The sequence below is a fragment of the Bos grunniens genome, chromosome 7 (genome assembly GCF_055505025.1).
Source record: "Bos grunniens cultivar Pamir isolate PY7600 chromosome 7, Bosgru_T2T1.0, whole genome shotgun sequence".
Lineage (NCBI taxonomy): Eukaryota > Metazoa > Chordata > Mammalia > Artiodactyla > Bovidae > Bos > Bos grunniens.
Genome location: NC_141171.1, coordinates 66,729,087 through 66,751,477, shown reverse-complemented (window position 1 = coordinate 66,751,477; position 22,391 = coordinate 66,729,087). Strand labels below are relative to the sequence as shown.

General features: G+C 41.4%; 1 long non-coding RNA gene across 2 annotated transcripts in view; it reads right to left on the bottom strand.

Moving 5' to 3' along the window:
• Positions 1-767: 767 nt before the first annotated feature.
• The window catches only part of LOC147369747 (uncharacterized), a 438,283-nt gene continuing 416,659 nt past the window's right edge, over positions 768-22,391 (bottom strand). The window contains exons 5-7 of one of the 2 annotated variants that reach the window (XR_015167856.1): positions 8,036-8,178; positions 4,512-4,637; positions 768-1,182 (exon numbers count right to left, since the gene is read on the bottom strand). This is a non-coding gene — a long non-coding RNA (uncharacterized LOC147369747). The remainder of the gene's footprint in view (positions 1,183-4,511; positions 4,638-8,035; positions 8,179-22,391) is intronic. The other variant, XR_015167857.1, reaches the window with a different exon arrangement.

Below are 22,391 nucleotides of genomic sequence, written 5' to 3'. Positions count from 1 at the left end.
AGAGCCTGGACCATCTCACAATGCATAAAGATGTGCTCAAAAAACAAAAGGTTGGGCTCATGCCAAAGGGAAGCAGGATTCAACCTGAATGAGTGGCCAAAACTGGAGTAATTGCAGGCAAAAACAAACAGAATAGTATTGGATTATAACCCAAAATGTAAAATTAATATACCCAAATTCATACTGATTCATACTAATATAAAAAAATGACTCACTGAATGAATGAATGAATTTTTTTTTTTAAGCTGAGAAGGGATCAAACTTGTTCTAGGAAAGCTTAACCTCCCCACTTCTTTGAGTATGGACGGGACTTAGTATAACTTGCATTCAAAGAAAAGAATATGGGAAGGGGAAAATAGTAACTGTACTGTGGAGAAACCTGGCTTACACTTCCTTAACCAGATGGTCGAAGTTAAGATTATTAGGTAGAAGCTATGTTAATGTCATGAAGCCCCTGATGTGACCTGATGAGAAGGGCAGTTTGTCTGTACGGCATTCTCCCTCTGAAAGCCGTAACTCCATCATAGTCATAAGGAAAAGATCAGACAAACCTACATTGAGGGCCATTTTACAAAGTCTAAAACTGACGAGTATTCCTCTAAACTGTCAAGGTGAAGTGAAATAAGAAAGGACCAGAAGCTGTCAGAGCCCAGAAGAGACTGGGGAGCCCTGACAACTAAATGTAATGTGGTGCCCTGGCTTCCATCCTGGAATGAGAAAATAATATTAACAGATAAATCGGGTAAAATCAGAATAAAATCTCAGAGAAACGTTGGCTTCTTCATTTTGACAAATGTCCCGCAGTAATGTAAGATGCTATCTTTAGAGGAAACCGGGAGAGGTGGATATGGGAACTCTCTGTACTGTCTTTGCAATTTTTCTGGAAATCTGAAATCATTCCAAACTTTAAAAAGTGTATCTTAAAAAAGTCCTTGAAGAGGCTCAGACCGAGAGAATTGAGTCCCATAAGCTTAAACCAGCAGAGGTTTCTGAATGGACCACTGGGTAACTCATCCTGAGCTTGTCCGTCTGTGGCTGAGGGCTTGGGTAGTGAACCAGCAGTGTTAGAACAGGTCAGCTGTAAACTCACTCCAATGAATGAGGCTTCTCAGTCCATCAGGCACATGCTGGGGACCAGGAAGTTCTTCTGTTAGTAGGTAGGTTCATCCTGCAACCTTTCCACTAGAAAAAATAACATAGTCTTTTGTGCTAAAAGACGATGATAAATGGAAATACACACACACAACTTCCTCTGGTCTGGGCTCAAATCTGGGTTCACCAGATAAACTATAGGACACCCAGTGAAATCTGAATTTTTAGACAAATAGTAAAATGCAACATGCAATACTTGAGACATTCAATCTGGGGACATATACTAAAAATTATTTATTGTTCATCTAAAACTCCAATTTAACTGGGCCTCTAGTATTTTTATTTGTTAAACCTGGCAATTCTACTCAGATAGCTTATCGGTGCAGGCTACCTTGATTTTCTTCTTTAAAATTTTAACCCACATACCCTATTTCCCTTTATTTCCTTGATATACACCTTAACATGTTGCATAGTTTATTTACTGTCTGTCTTTATATGCTGTAAAGTAAGCTTCCAGAGGGAAAAGATCAATCATTCATTGATCCCAAATACACTGCTGGCACATAGGAGGTGCTCAATAAATATTTGTTGAATAAATGAGTATCTTAAGGGAGTAAAGTTTATTGAGCTTCTATATTGCAGAAGGCATTGTAGTAGGTACTTAGGATACTCATGATAACCTCATACAGGAAATGTTCTCTGTTTTTTACAGTCAAGGCTCAGAGAGGTCTGGTAATGTGGAACATCTCACACAGTCAGTAAGCTGCAGTTCTGAGATACATATCAAGTTTTGCCAAAGTTAAGCCACTTTCCTTTTGCTATGCCAGGTAACAAGCTGATCTTGTCAAGAGGAAATTTTGTTATATATCTTTGGTGAGAATTTATAGAAGAGTTCCATTTGGTGTTGTGAAGCCCATTACATTAGGGAAAATGATTCTCAGACAATTGTTCCTGATTTGCATAAGATGGCATTTTGCAAATGTACAGGACAGAATGCAAGTGAATGCCCCCACCTTGGGGAGGTGGGGTCCCTGTCCTATATCAAAGCCACCTCAATTCACTTGCCTTCTCTCACATCAAAGCATGCATTTGTTAAATTTCTTCAAAATGTCTCTAAGGTGCAATTTTGTTTTATAGTCACTGTCAACCCAAACCATTTAACGTTAATTTCTTACAACCTACTCCACTGTCAGCTTTCTTCATTCTTGATATTTATTTCCTAGCTAAATGTGCATTTATTTGTTGACATTTTTATTAAATTAGACCATAATAAATCTGACTATGCTTATATCTAATATTTTCCCTTTGTGCTTGAGAATATAAAGTAAGTAGATGTGTTTATTAACTGCATGACCAACTGCCCAGAGCAAGTGGTGAAGAGCAAGTGCTGTAATGATAAACCAGAGGGAAGCAGAGCCTGAAACCCCGTTGTGGGGTTGTGGTACATGCTGAGGTCCAGGGCTGCTTCTGATGCCTTCACCATGTGGATGAGCACATCAGAGAGACAAAGAAGACCTAGTATTCTCAGCCCCATTAACCACTGAGAACTCAAAGAGGGGGATGGGATGCCAAGAGAAACTGATAAGAAGGGAGCACAGGAAATGATCTCAATTTCCTGGTGCCTTGTCAACAACTGTAATCAAAAGATTAAGAACACAGGCTTGGGAGTCAGACAGATAGACCTTGCATTCTGGCTTGCTGGCTTGCTATCTGTCTAAAAACTCTGGGCAAATGCCTAACCCCTCTAAGTCTGAAACATCTCATTTATTAAATGGAGGTAGTTATAATACCCAGCTCATAGGATAATTATAAAGATCTATGACATAATGCACATGTATGCTTAACACTGTGCCTAATATACAGTAAGAGCTCCAAACATAGTGTACGACTACCATTGTATGGATGTGAGAGTTGGACTGTGAAGAAAGCTGAGTGCCGAAGAATTGATGCTTTTGAACTGTGGTGTTGGAGAAGACTCTTGAGAGTCCCCTGGACTGCAAGGAGATCCAACCAGTCCATTCTGAAGGAGATCAGCCCTGGGATTTCTTTGGAAGGAATGATGCTAAAGCTGAAACTCCAATACTTTGGCCACCTCATGTGAAGAGTTGACTCATTGGAAAAAACTGATGCTGGGAGGTATTGGGGGCAGGAGGAGAAGGGGACGACAGAGGATGAGATGGCTGGATGGCATCACTGACTCGATGGAAGTGAGTCTCAGTGAACTCTGGGAGTTTGTGATGGACAGGGAGGCCTGGCATGCTGCAATTCATGGGGTGGCAAAGAGTCGGACACGACTGAGCAACTGAACTGAACTAAACTGAACCATTGTTTCCTTTCTTTGCTCCAGACCCCAGGTTCTCTATGACTTTGTTGTGTCTGGTTTCTGCTGCCACTCTGTATAATATTTGCCTGTCCTAGGTTATCTGCATGGGAACCATGATTCAGAGTTGTGAGTAAGCCAAGTCAAACAGGAGTACCTTCTTTCATACTGAGGCTAAGAGATCCCCAGTGCAACCAAGAAAGCCCTGGGGATCTCCAGCAGCACAGAATATGGCAGCAATCCCCAAACTGGAAGCCAGAGGACCTCTCTGAGACCCTAGTGATTTTGTCAGAGTTGGGATACAACAGCTTGAGCAAACTGGTTCTGTTTCCCAAAGACTCAGTGCATTAATCTGAGAAAATGGGGACAATTTCTTACCAGCTTGTTATCTCCCAGATTATTGCTTCTTATTCAGTCTTTCAGTCATGTCTGACACTCTGCAACCCCATGGACTGTAGCTTGTCAGGCTTCCCTATCCTTCACTTTCTCCCAGAGTTTGCTCAAACTCATGTCTATTGAGTCAATGATGCCGTCAAACCATCTCATCCTCCATTGTCCCCTTCTCCTCCTGCCTTCAATCTTTCCCGGCATCAGGATCTTTTCAACTGAGTCAGTTCTTCACATCAGGTGGCCAAAGTATTAGAGCTTCAGCATCAATCCTTCCAATGAATACTCAGAACTTATTTCTTTAGGATTGACTGATTTGATCTCCTTGCTGTCCAAGGGATTCCTTAGAGTCTTCAACACCACAGTTTGAAAGGATCAATTCCTTGGCGCTCAGGTTTCTTTATAGTCCAACTCTCACACCCATACATGACTACTGGAAAAACCATAGCTTTGACTAGATGGACCTTTGTCAGCAAAGTGATGTCTTGCTTTTTAATATACTATTTAGGTTCATAACAGTTTTTCTTCCAAGGAGCAAGTGTCTTTTAATTTCATGGCTGCAGACACCATCGCAGTGATTTTGGAGCCCAAGAAAATAAAGCCTGTCACTGTTTCCGTTTTTCCCCCATTTATTTGCCATGAAGTGATGGGACCAGATGCCATGACCTTAGTTTTTTGAATTGTTGAGTTTAAACCCAGCTTTATCACTCACCTCTTTCACCTTCATCAAGAGGCTCTTTAGTTCTTCACCTTCTGCCATAAGGGTGGTATCATCTGCATATCTAAGGTTACTGATATTTCTCCCAGCAATCTTGATTCCAGATTATTGTTTAGTGAGCTGCAAAGTGTTGGGCAGATGTTCATGAATATCTTTTCCAGTAATCTAGGCTTTCTAGCAAATGAGGGAAGAGAAACTTCTACAGAATCTAAATTTGTGAAAGAAGTCAAGAGAACAATGATTATATTCTGTTCTTATTAGGATGATCTTGGCTATTTTATTCTTGGGAGGCAGCAGAATGAATGGATAGTGTCTCTCTTGGGGAACTTGTAGATTCATATCAAATTATTTGGGACATCTTCAAATTTGATCCAGGATGGTAAGAAAGTTTGCTGTGAGTGCTCCTAGTAGTATGGTTTTCCTATAATTTCCTACTAACTAAACAATATAATGCACAATCAAAAGTTATATAAAATTAATAAAGCTAAAGAAGCATGTTATTGTCCCATCAAATGGGCCATATTAATCTACTGAGTTCTGACAATGAGGGTATGATTGATGTAATAAAAGATTTGCTTCCTTAGATGTAACTAAGGTTTGAGTCATTGCCCAGCAAATTACCTGTTAAAAACACATGTGCCAGCATCAAGTTGTGAAATCTATATCTATGGCTGATTCATGTTGAGGTTTGACAGAAAACAACAGAATTCTGTAAAGTAATTATCTTTCAATAAAAAAATAAATTTAAAAATGTTAACATGGTGGATTATAATGATAAAAAATAAATTGTATATAAGTTTTCTATAAAACAAGTATGAGTGGAAAGGAAACTATAGAATAAAAAGCTTTGAGAAACAGTGTAATACATCAAAAGGAACACTGGAGTGCAGCTAACTGCCTCTCTGTTCTTGGAATAATAGTAACCACAATTACCATTTACTGAGTGTCTACTATTTGTCCAGCTCTTATATATAATATGTTATTTATAATACTTCATTTAATTGACCTCTCTTATGCACTGGCTGGCAAAACACAGCTTGCATCAGAATATCCCAGGGCTTGTTAAAACAGGAAGTGCTGGACCCTAACCTAGAGTCTGATTCAGTCAGTGGGAGGGGAGAAGGGCTGCAGAGAACTGGCATTTCTGAAAAGTTAGAAGTGATGCTGATACTGCTAATTCAGGCACTACGTGTTGAGAGCCCAGATCAGCAAGAGAGGCATTGGTTTGCCCACTTTGGAGACACAGATGGAGAACGAACTGGCAACCCACTCCAGTATTCTTGCCTAGAGAATTCCGTGGACAGAGGAGCCTGGTGGGCTGCTGTCCATGGGGTCGCACAGAGTTGGATGCGACTGAAGCGACTTAGCATGCATGCAAGCATTGGAGAAGGAACTGGCAACCCACTCCAGTGTTCTTGCCTGGAGAATCCCAGGGACGGGGGAACCTGGTGGGCTGCCGTCTATGGGGTCGCACAGAGTCGGCCATGACTGAAGCGACTTAGCAGCAGCAGCAGCAGAGACACAGAAATGGACACTAGGAAGGTTACAGGATGGAACTGTTGTTTCACACCTTCAGAACCAGAACCAAGCCACATTGGTGCATACTTGAGTCCAAGACCTATGTCCACACAGACACAAGAGAAGAGAAAGGACTAAGAAAGGGAAGAAACCTACTTTGAAATGACTGTTTTCTTGTCCAGGAGAGGAAGAGAAAAGACGGTTTATTCAGAGTCAAAAGCTTTGCTCCATGGCACCTCATGCAAGCACTGAGCCTTGGATTCCCCATTCATAAAAGGGACATTATCTCCTTTCTAGATTGTTGTAATGATCAAATCTAAGTGAGATGCAAAAGCGTTTTGGAAAATCCAAAGTGCTACAGAAATGTAAGGTATTGTTAGAAACAAGTAAAATAAATTAAAAGACCAAGATCTTCATTTAAGAGGATTTCCAACTCTTCATACTTTTACAGAGGCAGCACTAGCTACACAGTAGCTATGAGGCCCATTTCTACCAATTAATGGATATGGGACTGTGGACCTATCCTCATGGACAGGTGTTCCCTCTATGGAAAATGTAGGCAACCCTATGTACTTCACAAGATTTGGGAAAACTCCACTGACTTAAGATAGGCAAACATTTTGTAAACCACAGATCACTCTACAGGATAAGAAAATATCTTCAGCAATAGCATAAATACTATTTTTTAAAGAATCAAATAGGAAACAACTTGATTTTTTTCTTTCCTTTTTTTCCATTCTTTTCACTTTTTCCTTTTATTTCATCCACTCCCATATTTCCGTTGGCTTACCTCTGCTAGCAACCCATCATAATTTGTGCATCAAAAACAAACTATCCAAAGAACAGATCAAGCTAATGTGTCTTGCACTGAGAATGGGGGTCCCTTTGTGTTAGTTTATCACTTGAAATAAAAATCATTTTCCTAATCACGGCTTACTCACCTCCATAGAAAGCCCTGGCTCCTTCCTGGTCTCACCTCTAACCTCCCTCTCCTTGTTCTAGGCAATCTACTTATCTTAGTTTGGTCCAGCTGCTACAATAAAAATACCATAAACTATGTGGCTTATATAAACATTTATCTCATTATTCTGGAATCTGAGAAATCCAAGATCATGGAGCTGTGAGATTTGGTGTCTGGAGAGGACCTGCTTCCTAATTAATAGTCATTTATCCACTGTGCTCTCACATGGAAAAAAGTCAAAATGCTTCCTGGGGTCTCTTTTATAAGGGTACTAAATTCTATTCTTGAGAGTGTAACTCTCATGACCTCATCACCTCCAAAGTCTCCATCCCCTAATACAAACACTTTGGGAATTAGGATTCAACATATGAATTACTTTGTAAACAAAGGTCCATCTAGTCAACGATATGTTTTTTCCAGTAGTCACATATGGATGTGACAGTTGGACTATAAAGAAAGCTGAGCATCGAAGAATTGATGCTTCTGATCTGTGGTGTTGGAGAAGACTCTTGAGAGTCCCTTGGACTGCAAGGAGATCCAACCAGTCCATCCTAAAGGAAATCAACCCTGAATATTCATTGAAAGGACTGATGCTGAAGCTGAAACGCCAATACTTTGGCCACCTGATGCAAAAAACTGACTCATTTGAAAAGACCCTGATGCTGGGAAAGATTGAAGGCAGGAGGAGAAGGGGATGACAGAGGATGAGATGATTGGATAGCATCACCGACTCAATGGACATGCGTTTGAGTCAACTCTGGGAGTTGGCAATGGACAGGGAAGCCTGGCATGCTGCAGTCCATGGGGTTGCAAAGAGTCAGACTTGACTGAGCGAACTGAACGGATATAAATTTGGGTGGGACATAAACATTCAATCTATTGCAATTCCCTTCCTTGTATTTGTTCTTCCAACATAGAACATATATTCCTGCCTCAGGAATCATCCTTTATGTAGGATGATATTTTCCTGAGCCTGTAGCAACCTCCCCAGACTTTCACTAGCCTGCTTCCCATCATGCCGTCTTAGCTCAGGTCTCACCTTCTCGGAGGGACTCTCCCAGGGTACTTTCAGTCCACAGGAGAGCAGAAGTCCAGTCTCTATACCAGGTCACTCCATTTCAGCATCTTCTTGACACTTTATGCAATCCAAATCAGTGGTTCACAGCAAGGGCACACAGCCACCTGTGAAGGTATATAGAAATGTGTGGGACAGTTTTGACTAACAGGATGATGAGAGATATGCCTGGTATTTAGTGGATATGTTGCAGAAACTGGTCATCGAGAAACCAAGTGACCCTTGGAAAGTGGGAGAACTCTGATTTATTATGCCAGCAGGCCGGTGGAGTTAGCACTCCAAGCTCTGAGCCCCAAGCAGTGGGGTTACACGTTTTTTATACACGTTTTTGCATGACATCAGACTATAGTGGGCAATACTGACTTAATAGGAGGGTTTAAACCAGGGGCTGTGTGTGCACTCAAACAACAGTTAGGAGAGGGTGGGGGAATGCCTGACCTTTACAGGGACAAGCATGGTTAAGCAAGATCTCAGGGGCTGGGTAATTGCAAGAGCAGGGGCAAGGGTGAGTGAGATAAGCTTCAGTTTCTAGCATTGTTTTAAGTTTCCACTTCCCTGAAACTATGTGATCTATATGATCATGCAAGTGGCAAGCTGAGTTACAGAAGCAGAAAGCGTATATTAGACTCCATTTTGAATTTCATACATCCCTCCACAGATGTACCTGTTGAGAAATACTGATTTGCTTGTTATCTATCACCCCCATTTGAAATGTAAGCTCCCATATCAGTTTCCTATTACTGCTATAATAGATTACCACAATTTAGTTGTTTAAAATAACACAGATTTTTTTTTTTTTTTTTACAGGTCTAGAAGTCAGAAGTCTAAAACCAAGGCTGCACTCCTTCTGGAAACTTCAGCGAAGGCTCCATTTCCTTGTTTTTTTCAACTTCTGGAAATCACCTACATTCCTTGATTCATGGGCCCTTCCTTGCATCATCCCATTCTTTGATTTTCATTGTCGTATCTCCTACTAATTATTCTTATCTCTTTTAAGGACCATTGTGATTGAAGGAGGAAACAGACAGAACAGGCTCCATCTTAAAAGCAGGACTCCATCTTGGGCCGAACTGTGGACTTCGAGCTATATGCCCAGTATCTATGGAAACGACATACCAACTGGAAAACCAGGCCCCCCCTTCCCCCCCAACCCCATAGAAGAGCCCCGGGGCTCATACCTAGATTCTCCATGGTATTCATGGTAAAGAATACCTTAATCATCTGTGTAACCGAATAGAATCATAAATTCTATTATGTTTGTTGGGGTATGACCACAGGCCTATTGATAATTGTCCACTGTTAACTACCTAGGCTTAAGGCACGGGTTTAAGGCATATGAATCACGGGTTAACTTTGATTTTATCTTTCTTTTCCTTTATTCAGACTAGTTTCAGAGAATTTGGGGAGGTGGGTTTGAGCGCATATATAAGGTTTTCACAAAAACTGGTCGGGGTCCTTGGCTAAAAGGAGACTCTGCCTTGGGCCCGCTGGTGTAATAAACCGCAATCTATTATCTGCATTGTCCTTCTGAGTGAGTTTTTTCCCCAGAATGTGTGGCTACAACATAATTATATTGAGTCCACTAGGTAATGCAGGAAAATCTGTTTAGCACAAGATCCTTAACTTAATCAAACCTGCAAAGTCCCCTTTGCTGTATAAAGTAATGTTCATGAATTTCAGGGATTTGGATACATGTCTGGGGGCCCATTATTCATCCTACCACAGCTCCAAATGAGCAGGGACCTTGTTTGTCTTATTCAATGGTACAGGTCCAGAACCTGACACAGACCCTGGTGCATGGTGGGTACATACCTAAAAAGTTTCTAACACTGGGTGAAGGAATAGTAAATCCATTGTTCACTGCAGTCTGGAAACCATGTCTGTGAGAGGACTCTCATGTGAATACTGACATATAAAATAAAGCTGCAGTTTAGAACAATGTCATTGGCCCTCATGGAATATGGATTTATTCATGTTGAAAACTCCTTTGCAAGCCAAGTTCTTATTCCAAATCAGCATTGTGACTTTGTCAGCATCTGCCCCAACCCTGAACTTTCAGAGTAAATCTTCCCACGAGATACCCTCAGCCATAAATCTTTCTCCTGGCTGTTTTCACAAGGAATTGGATTTAAATGAGGATAGGGAGTTAATCCTAAATGCTCACATTTACAGCGAAATAAGGTCTTATTCTGAAATAATATACCTAATCTTAGTTCTTAAGGCAGTTGATGTTATATAGGTTTCCCCTTGGAGGTTGGGTCTGGAGGAATGTAACAAAATAAAGCAGACTATTCAGAAAGGCCAGCGTGAAACCCAGACTGCAAATCAAAATATTTGCAAGTTTTGTCCTTTGGAAAATTTTTCTTGGCTCAAACCAAGAACAGTGTGACATGCCATAAATTTCCTCAGGCCAGGCTGACACACACAATTTACAAACCCACCCTTTCAGTTTGCAGAGCCCTGTTGCTTGCTGCTATATCCTTCATGCTCAAGGGGGTTGAGGTCTCCATTGTACGGAGACCAAAGGCTCAGAGAGGAAGAGCAGTGAGACAATGGAAGCAATACCAGGGTCAGAAATCGTATCTTCTGGCTTTCTGGCCAGAGCTCTTCTTTTTCACTTCACTGCAGACCATCTGTGCTCCTTCCAGAATAGGCTCCTCTGAGCCCAAGGGAAAGTCAGAGAAAGACTGTTTGCTGGTAGGAAGTTTGCTAAACTCAACTGTAGAACTCAATTATGGGGAAAACTGCTGTCTCAGGATTCCAAGATCCAACATAGAAAGAGGTACTAGAACCCATCCATATACATATAATTTTAATCCAAATCAGCCAGGGTTGGCTTGGCAGCTAGTGAAATGAAGGTGGAGGTGGGAGGAGGAGCATGATGTGGGAAGAGAGATGCAAAGACTTGGAGTGAATCACTGTCTTTATCAACTACCACATGTATCAAAGGGAAAGTCTCGTGTACAGAGCAGATTACATTTGCTGCTAACTTCAGGCAGGGCTTCTGACAAGCCGAGGAAAGGATTACTCTTTTTTATGGAAATTCAATCTAGTTTGATGCTGGAAGTTATGGATTCATCTAAAATAGCAAGTGACAGGCACAGCAACACATCAGACACCGCTCAGGCAAACAGTGGAGTCTAGAGCCCATCCATTTCTGCAGGATCCCTTGATGGTCAGTGCTCTTGCTGTTGCCATGGAAGTGGTGGGGAATCATTAATAATTTTACAGATATTTCAGGGTAGGGGCCAGGAAACAGCCTCTTCAAACTGTGTGTTGTAGACTCTTCATGGTTAATTCAGACCAGCATACACAGCAATAGATTCGCAGGCTCTTTGCACAGAGCCTGTGGGATGGAAGGGTTTTCTCACACCTATGGCCTTGGGAATGCAGTTCTCCATTCTTTTGCAAGTCTGGGGAGCCCAGAGGAGAAAGCATGCACAGAAGTCAGGGTACCCCACTTGGTGTCTTTACTGTGACATCCCTGTGACTTTTAATCTTGGAAAAGACACTCCCCTTTCCAGAATACATACAGGACAAATGTGGCGGGCTGTGACAGCTATTGCTATTTTGTCTCTCCCAGAATGTCCTCTGACCCTCTTTTGTTTTGATAACATTCTCCCCTTTGGTGGGGACTGAATGGGAGGAATACTGCATCCCTTTTCCATGGGCCCCAGTGGTCATCTATACACACACAGCAGGTCCTCGGTATGCATGGATTTGGCACCTGGAGATTCAACCAATCCAAAGACAGATCCAAAATATTTAGGGGAAAAAAAATGTCAGGTTTCAAAAAGCAGAGCTTGAATTCCCACACAGGTAGTTATTTACAGATCATTTACATGCACTTACAATTATTTACATAGTATTAGGTATTATAAGTAAAATCAAGATGATTTAAAATACAAAGGAGGATGTGCTTTAGGTTATATGCAGATTCCTTGCCATTTCATACAAGGAACTTGAGCATCCCCAAAAGTTGATATCCTTGGGGGTCCTGGGACCAATCCCCTACAGATATGGAGAGACAAGTATGCACCTTTGGCCTAGAAAATACACAGGAGGAAAAGGATGGGTCAATCATTGTGCCCCAAGCCCCAACCAGTAAGGAATTCAAGAAACTGACCCAGGTGGAGCCAGGGAAACTGCCTGGTTTCTAAATCTAGCTCTGCCACTTGCTAGCTGTGTGAATTTGGACAGCTTACATAACTTCTCTAAATCTCAGTTTTTAAGTAGAGATATTAATAGTGGCTTCCTCAGAATTGTATAATTTAATGCAAGAATGAGCGTAAAGCTAAGAGCATAAAGCAAATACCCAACACATGCTAACGATGCTACTTTCTATTATTATTTTCTGGTGTTTTTCATACAAATGTTGAGAAAGAATTCGTCTGTCTCTGGAGTGACAAAATTGATGACGGGAAGTTGTCGGTGCCAGGTTACTTTGCCTGGCAGTACAGAGAAAAATGTCGGCAATACAAGAGAACAAAGATAGGCAAAAGCAAAGCTGAACTGATGATCATAGAGACAGAGTCAACTTTGTTTGAACGCCTTGATCCATCCAGACCTGAAAATGCTACATTGATTGACGGCTGTTCCTTTTGTCCTAAAGTCAGTTTGAATAGGGTTTCTTTCACTTTCTAATTAATACAAGATGATTTGATTAAATAGTTTCTAAGAGTTTTCTCATTTCTGAAACCATTTGGTGGCATCATTTCATTTAACTTACTCACCATACCTTTAGGGTTATATAAAGGGGAATTTTCCTAGTAAAGAAGATAGTACTGAGATGTCTTCATTGCCAAAAACAAATTGCCCACAGATATCTAGAGGAGGGAAACTTTAGAGGACTGATTTGAATTTGTGAGATTATTTTTTTTTAAAGGGGGCCAATATGAGGAAATACATTTAAGTTGAGACCTGACATTTTAATAGGCCTTAATATAGTGAATAACAGGAAGAATTCACCTTCATTTATACTTACTGATGATTGGGGAATATATAGAAGATATAGTTTTACACCACTACAATAGCACATATCAAAGACAGCACTGTTGAACATGTTGATGTCTGTCACTGGAGAGTATATGGCCATAGGATGGCCTTACATATTGCTAAGGAGTATAAATCAATGGTGTAACTCTGGATAGCCATTATACTATAAAGTTAACATTTACATAGTGACTACTCAGCACACTCCCCATTCTAGGACATATAGCAGAACATTTTGTGCAACAGGAAACCAAGAATGTTCAGATTGGCTCTAACCACATAACAACAAAACTTGGAAGCAGTCATCAAATGCCAATTGAAAGGATAATGGGTAAATTCATTGTGGTATATTCACTCAGCAGCATATTATATGCCCGTCGAAAAGAGTGCAGTATGGCTACTTACAACCAGACAGGTGACTCTGAGCAATATAATATTAAGTGAAAAAAAGTAAGAAAAGAGAAAAAGAAATGCAAAAAAAAAAAGAGAAAAGCTACAAAAGATTATATTCAGCTACCATGTTAATCAATAAAATTAATTGTAATTAGATAACATATATGTTAATATTTTAATATAGAGATGCAATAGAAGCAATGAGGGAAGAAAAAGAGGAAGTAAAGAAAGAGAGAAAGACGAAAGATCAGCTCAAGATTCTGATGGAATTTCCTTTGGGGAGAAGGAAGCAGGAGATCAGAATAATGGAGAATCTCACAGGTAGGTGTTAAGTTAATGACAACATTTTAATTTTCAAACTGGTATCAATGTAAAGAGTGTTTCCTAAGTAAAAAATTATGATTAATATAATTCTGTGCACTCAAGTTTTAGGAAGAAATTTCTGGGGAAGGGCAGTAGAACTATAGGAAAGGGCATTTTAGAAGGCCTTTTATCACCCAGTCACTTTCCTCTCTCCCAGCTGCTTTTGGCTGGAAGCTGGAAGCAGGGTGTGTGCATGTGTGTGTACATGCATTTTTTGGTGAAGAGTAGAGGGAAGGATGACACCACCCTTATGGCAGAAACTGGAGAGGAACTAAAGGGCCGCTTGATGAAAGTGAAAGAGGAGAGTGAAAAAGCTAGCTTAAAACTCAACATTCAAAAAACAAAGATCATGGCATATGGTCCCATCACTTCATGGCAAATAGATATGGAAACAGTGACAGACTTTATTTTCTTGGGCTCCAAAAATCACTGCAGATGGTGACTGCAGCCATGAAATTAAAAGACACTTGTTCCTGGGAAGAAAAGCTATGACAAACCTGGATAGCATATTAAAAAGCAGAGACATTACTTTCACAACAAAGGTCCATTTAGTCAAATTTATGGTTTTTTCAGTAGTCATGTATGGATGTAAGACTTGGACCATAAAGAAAGCTGAGCACCAAAGAATTGATGCTTTTGAACTATGGCATTGGAGAAGACTCGAGTGTCCCTTGGACTGCAAGGAGATCCAACCAGTCAACTCTAAAGGAACTAAGTCCTGAATATTCATTGGAAGGACTGATGCTGAAGCTGAAACTCCAATACTTTGGCCACCTGATGAAAAGAACTGACTCACTGGAAAAGACCCTGATGCTGGAAAAGATTGAAGGCGGGAGGAGAAGGGAATAAAAGAGGATGAGATGGTTGGATGGCATCACCAACTCGATGGACATGAGTTTGAGCAAGTTCAGGAGTAGGTGATGGACAGGGAAGCCTGGCATGCTGCAGTCCATGGGGTCGCAGAATTAGACATGACTGAGCTGAGAGACTGAACTGAGAAAGAAGTTAGGGTAGCAGTGTAAGGTCAGGGAAGTCATAAGGAATGTATCATTTAGGGCATTTTAGGCCAAAAGAATTTATGTTTTTATTCTAAATACTGATACCAATAAGGACTCTATGGGCACAGAAGCCTTCTTGTGTCTCCCAATTCTTTGATTACAGGAAATAGGCTTCATTTAGCCTGCATGACTTTCCCTGCTTCAAACAGTTGCTAATTAGGAAAGAAGGGATGCAGAGACAAGGGAGGAGCAGTGAAAAGAAACAAAAGTGCAGCCATGGGGCAGGGTCCTGTATCCCCCTCATATATACATAAAATATTTGTGAGTTATGTTGCAGATACTGAAACCACCAGGTGGGAGAAGTTAATGGTATGCTCCCCATATGCAAGTAGACCCCAGACTGGTTGGAGCCAGAAAATCAATGATGCTGACTCCCACTTACTCCCACAGATCAACCAGAAGAAATTTCATGAGCTGATCATGTTCTCTTTGAGCAGTTATTACAAAACTTCTCACTTCCCTTTCCAGGTTGGGACACACAGATTGAGGCCCACTGTGGGCATTAGTCTACTTCACCCAAAACTCTCTCTGAGATTTAATTCAGTGTCAGGGTAGAGAGGTTGGATTTGGCTTCATTATCATGGGAGCCATGGAAAGCTGTTCAGCTGAGACATGATCATGTTTAGTTTGTAAAGATTTTGCACCTTGGCTGCAAAATGGAGACAGAATTGGGGTGCAGGGAAGTGATAGGAATGGAAACAGAGAACGTGTGAAGCTCCTGCACTCTACCTGCCAAGGGAGATCTTGGGACCAGGAGGCAGCAGCTGATCATGGAGAGGCAAATCTAAGACCATGGAGATAGACACTATGTCTTTCTAAGTTTTCCATTTTCCTTTCCTAAGAGACAAAACAGGGCTTCCCTGGTGACTTAGCTGGTAAAAAATTCACCCGCAGTACAGGAGACCTGGGTTGGAAAGATCCCCTGGAGGAGGAAATGGCAACTACCCCCGACCCCGCCCTACCCCAGTATTCTTGCCTGGAAAATCCCAGAGAGAGAGGAGCCTGGTGGGCTATAGTTCATAGGATTGCAAGAGTCAGATGTGACTTAGCAACTAAACCACCAAGAGACAAAACAAAACAAAAACAAAAAAATATCAAAAGCATTCATCCATAATTCATGAAAGTGAAAGTCACTCAGTCGTGTCTGACTCTTTGCGACCCCCTGAACTATATGATCCATGGAATTCTCCAGGCCAGAATACTGCCGTGGGTAGCCTTTCCCTTCTCCAGAGGATCTTCCCAGCCCAGGAATCAAACCCAGGTCTCCTGCATTGCAGGCAGACTCTTTACCAGCTGAGCCACAAGGGAAGTCCAAGAATACTGGAGTGGGTAGCCTATCCATACTCCAGGGGATCTTCCCAACACAGGAATTGAACTGGGGTCTCCTGCATCGCAGGTGGCTTCTTTACCAACTGAGCTATGAGGAAAGCTCATAATTCTTCATTCATCACATCAAATGATGAATTTATATACTCACCATTAAACATTAGAAAAGATATATTTGATTAGGAACAAATTCATTTCACCAGAGACTCTCACAAAAGATGTGGTCTTTGAGAAATGTGAGCGAGTGATACTCCCTTTTTTGCCCAACATGCTACAGCTGTAATTGGGAAATCAGCGATGCATGTACTCATTAGAAAGAAAAATGAATGGCCTCCCCACAATACATCCCTCCAGTTTATGACTTGGAAAGCTAGACCATAGAAATTGCCCAAAAATTTATCTAAAAGTGACCAGAAACTTTGATGGCCCTCTTCTAAGTAAGAAAGCAAGCCTCATCATTCCTGCTTTTAGCCAAAATGCACGAACACCCAACCATTTTAATTTTCTATTCAGGATTTTGTGACAATTAAATCAGACCTTGATAAATTTGGAGAGAAAAACACCCAGCACAGTGTTTATGAGTACTAATTAGGAAGCAAAATAGTGGCTTTGATGAATCTGTGCTTGGTTTGTCCCTTAATTAATTGACTGGCTGCTATTATACTTGGTGGTTGATTGGTTGAAATATTCCATTAAAATTGGATACAGTTGGGGTCTTTTGTTCAGAAGAGTTTTCCAAAGATGAGGAGTGAATGAGAAATGGTGCCATGAAAGCCATACATGTATTTATTTATTTATTTTGTTGACTGAAGAGGGAATTCTCTTGCAAGTTTCTGAGCATATGTCTTCATCCAAGTATAAGATAACTTCTGTAACTCTGGGGGTGTTTGCTTTAAAGACAGTGAACAACTTACTTGTTTTGCTAAATGTAAGGTGGTCCACAGTAGTTCTTATGGCTTAAACATATACTCCATTCACACATGCGTACATGAGTGTGAAAGTGCTATGTGAACTGTCATAAGCTAGACTGGCACACTCTCCCTGCTTCCTGTGTCCAGGGAAATGGCTCTGATTGTCCATCTAATACACAAACAGGATTGGCAGATTGATAGCCTCCTCGATTCCGTGGGTGGTGTTGCATGGCCATGGAGTGATTTGTCAGGTTAATTCTGATAACAAATGAGACTCTGGCATGCTAACTAGTTATGCAACCCCTCAACTGTCAGCGTCCCCCAACTTCTTAGAGGGACAAGTGGCATTCAGCCACCCAAGATTGAGCAATAACAGGTCTGTGATGCCCTTAGATGTCTGGGGCTGCACATGTGCTACACTGACTGGCTCAGCATGTGCCTACCCTATGCCAGCAGGCGTGGGTAACTAGCTGAACCCTCTTTGCGATGGGGATGGGGATCTAATACATTACCAGGACAGTATGTCAGCAAAAAAAAAAAAAAAGAATGCGGGAATGCATTTTTCCACTCAAATCCCTCTAATATTTTTTGGTAACCTTAACTCCTTTTCTCCTACAGAGTCTTGTGACATGGATTGAGACAGCAGATGGCAGAAGCCAAGCTCAGGCTTTTCCCCTGCTGCTCAAGGACCACACTGTCCCTCCTTGGCACTGGAGGAGCAATTGTAAAACATACTTAGACTGATCAAAGAGCAATCTTCTGGGGACTGCCTGAAGGAACTGTAAATCTGACTCTCACCAAAAGATCAGTGGAGTCACCCATGTACAGGATCCTCAGTCAATGTTTCAGCTCATCAGAACTCCAGCCTCTGAATTCTCGTTTGACACCTGCATCCCCATGCCCAGATGTGATACCTCTTCTCGAAAGAGAGACTGACTGCCCTGAGCCAAGCTGCTGCAACTTCCTGCTGCTGCAAAGGGAATTCCTACTATCCTCATGATGATGGTACTTAAGAGCAATAAATATATTTGTATTTAAATGATAATGGAATTATGATTGTTTTTTAAACAAACCCACACTCACTGGGGATAGGGGGAATGGTGGATAGGAAACTAGACACCTAAAGAACAAATATTTCATTTCTTAGGCTCTAAAAATGGAACGTTATGCAAAGTCTGTAATTGCTTTGATTTCAAAATAGGAAAGAATTCTGGGGGCAAATTCAGAGACAAAGTGCAGGAACCTGCAGACAACCTGGCTATCAAACCTAGAAGTGTCCTGCTCTTGCAACAGAGATCCGGTCACTTATTGACTGGAAATGGGCTGGCAAGATTGAAAGATGGCCATGTCTGCTAAAGGGTATAGTTATGCTATGAGAATATTTGTCCTAAGGTAGTGTGTGGAGTCCTACATAGGAATAAAGACAAGAAGATACGTATTTTTGGAATGGCCTGCTGTTGTTTTTGTCTCACCTTGCAGAGCAATGGAGCGTGAATTTCCTGCCCAATGTCCTGCCTGCTCTGCTCCTCCAGGCTCCTAGTTTTAATCAGCACAGTGTACAATGTCACTATGACCCTGGCAAGTGGGCAGAAAGAGTGGTGAGGTTTTCTATAAACTGGTTTGCTTTAAAACTGTTGTTAGGTAGACTCACAGACATAGAGGACAGACTTATGTTTGCTAAAGGTGAGGGGTATGTGGCAGGGAAAGATTGGGAGTTTAGGACTAGCAGATGCAAACTTATATCTGTTGAATGGATAAACAACAGGGTCCTACTGTATTGCACACGGAACTGTATTCGATGGTAGTTTAGTCGCTAAGTCGTGTCCAACTCTTATGACCCCATGGACTATAGCCTGCCAGGCTCCTCTGTCCATGGGATTTTCTAGGCAAAAATACCAGAGTGGGCTGCCATTTCCTTATCCAGAGGATCTTCCTGACCCAGGGATCGAACTTGAGTCTCCTGCATTGCAGGCAGATTCTTCACCGACTAAGCTACAAATTCAATTCAGTTCAGTTCAGTCGCTCAGTTGTGTCCAACTCTTTGAGATCCCATGGACTGCAGCACCCCAGTCTTCCCTGTCCACTGCCAACTCCCATAGTTTACTCAAACTCATGTCCATTGAGTCAGTGATGCCAGCCAACCATCTCATCCTCTTTCGTCCCCTTCTCCTCCTGCCTTCAATCTTTCCCAGGCCCAGGGTCTTTTCCAGTGAGTCAGTTTTTTGCATCAGGTGGCCAAAGTATTGGAGTTTCAGCTTCAGCATCAGTCCTTCCAATGAATATTCACGACTGATTTCCTTTAGGATGGACTGGTTGGATCTCTACAAGGGAAGCCATAAAACATAATGAAAAAGAATATGTCCTTCTGGTTAGTGTATAGCTTGAGAGTCTTTGATTCCCTTGCTAAGCGCAGAAAGAGAAAGCTAATTGTTTAAGTAGCATGCACAGGTCTTTGCAAGAACTAGGGAATATTTCCCTTCATTCAATAGCATGAGGTTACCATTTCAGTTTTCTCTTTTCTGCCTCTCCCTCACCCCTTTTTGTTCTTAAAAAACAGAGTCGAAGTGAAGTGGGAGAAAAAATAAGTATTATATTGAAATGCTAATCTCATTTCATTAAATGAATTGTGGAGGCTGAGATAGTGATCTGCATCCTCAAAGAATAATTTCTTTAAATACCTTGAGCTCAATATTCCCTTCTGGACAACTTTTCATCTTTCTATTAAAAAAAAAAAACATTAAATTATGTTAAAGTGTCCCAGTCAAGCCTGGCTTTTAGAGCATCCAAGTTTCAGGGGATGTGCTCAGTCATGAGGGTGAAGTACCAAGGCACCCCCGAAATCTCTTCTTAAAAACAGGTCTTCCCTGCCTTCTCCAGCTGGCTTACATTGCCTGAAGCAGCTCCTCAAAGCTGAGCAGGGCCTATTTCAGGAAACAGCAAATAAACACAGTGTTTTAGGTCAAATCCATTACAAAGTTGGTCAGATCACCTGCAAGCTGCTCTCAGAGGCTTTGGCCCCAAAGCTTCCATATTTATTGGGAGCAAACCTCTATCTGAAAGAGCATTCATTATAATTCTCTAGGGAGTACAGCCACTGATCCCAGTCACATCCTTTATAATAAGCTTGGGGTTGAGTTCCTGAAGGTATTCAAGGCCAGGTCTATTCTTGTTGTCACTATGGGTTTGTACTTGAACTTGGGGAAGTCAGATTCAAAGTTATTTTTAATTACATTTTTTAAAAAGACCCTGTAACCTAGAGTGAAAGTGTGCAAGAGAATACTGACTCCCAGAAGAGAGGGAAACCAGGGAGGGAATTAAACAAAGCAGGTGTTTTCATAAGAACTGGAAGAGACTGGAACAGATGGGAGGGAAGCTGTAGTATTTCTGAAGGCAGAGAATTTTATCTTAGAATAGCAAAGTGTCTAGAATATGTTGGGAGAGAAGAAGAGGGAAAGGGAGAGATAGGAAGAGCTACTAAGGCAACAATAATAATTAACCAGATTCAGGAAGGTTCTAGTTCTTTGGTACCAGAGGAGAGAATACAAAGGCAAGCCATTCTTTCTGGGTGTATATCATGGTTCTGAGTTTCTAGCAATAGAAACCAACTCCAGTTGATTTAAACAGAAAATGATTCATTGGAAAGATATAGGGTAATTCCTGAATCACTAAGGGCTAGACAAGAGACTGAACTGCTACTTGGTCAAAAATAGCACCCAAATTCACACAGCAGGTCTATGAATTCCCCACTTTCTGCCACCACCCAGCCCTAGAACCTCTAGTTTGCACCACTCACACCACGACACCCCAAGCACTGGAGAGTTAGTACATTGCTAGCAATTGTTCTCCTTGAGAATAGAACCTTGCTACAACCACCCACGCTGCTAGAAAGAAGTCTCAGAGAAATCTCAGAGTCTTCACAGACCACTAGCTCCTATTTAAAATCTGAGTGAGTATGTGTTAGAGTTTAGCTCTCATTCTTAAGCTCTGGCTGTAGCCGTAGCTGGCAAATTGACTTTCTGGCATCTTCACCCTCTCTAGTGAGACATGAGGCCCATATTTGGCAAATTCAGCAAACAAAGGAAACTATTTCCGATAGAAAAGCAAAAAATAAAAATAAAAAAGAAACCCAAAACTACTATACGATGAAAACTTTCTGAGTTACTAAAAAAAAAATAAGAGCACTAGGATAACAGTCCTGAGAAAAGTCAGGTGCTATATCAATAATTAGGCATAGCAGTGATGAGCACTGGAGAAGGCAATGGCACCCCACTCTAGTAATCTTGCCTGGAAAGTCCCATGGATGGAGGAGCCTGGAAGGCTGCAGTCCATGTGGTCACTGAGGGTCAGACACGACTGAGCGACTTCACTTTGACTTTTCACTTTCATGCATTGGAGAAGGAAATGGCAACCCACTCCAGTGTTCTTGCCTGGAGAATCCCAGGGATGGGGCATCCTGGTGGGCTGCTGTCTATGGGGTCGCACAGAGTCGGACATGACTGAAGGGACTCAGCAGCAGCAGCAGCAGTGATGAGCACTGGTTCTGGAGACAGAGACCTAGGTTTGATTTTGGCTCCAATCCTTCCTACTTATGTAATCTTGAACAAGAGGCTTTAATCTCTTTAATTCTCAGTTTCCTTATCTGGAAAATGGGGTTAATAATAATTTGCCAATGTTGATGCCATGGCATCTGCTGTGACACCTGTCTTATTTGCCTACTTGGTATTTCTTCCCCATCATTTTGTACTAATGGTTCCCCTCTTTCCTATGGAGAACTTTTTCAGTATAACCCAAGTGGGACAACTCAACTCATTTCCATTAGTGTAAGTGGCTGCCATGATCTGTTTACACTGAAAACGTTTAGGATACCAAGTGGGTAACTTTTCCATACCAAACAATTCTCCAGTTCTCTTCAGATAGCAACCAGGTATCCTTTAATTTAATTCAGTTCTGACACTAACTAGACAGAGTTATCACAGGCCCAAGTGAAGAGCTCAGTCCCTGACTGTCCTCTACTTCACACACCAATCACAAAGAGTGGGTTCCCAGTTTACCCACATTTCTGTCTGACTTGGCTACAAATTGTTGGTTCATAATACCCCCTCCTTCTCGGGACAGATAATTTTCTATAATGGCTGACATAATTCAGGGAAATAATTTATCATTATCTGTTTATTATAAAGGATATTATAAATGATACAAATGAACAGCCAGATGAAAAGGTATATAGAGTGAGGTCCACCTGTGTTCTGAATAAAGGCAGTTCTGTTCCCATGGAGC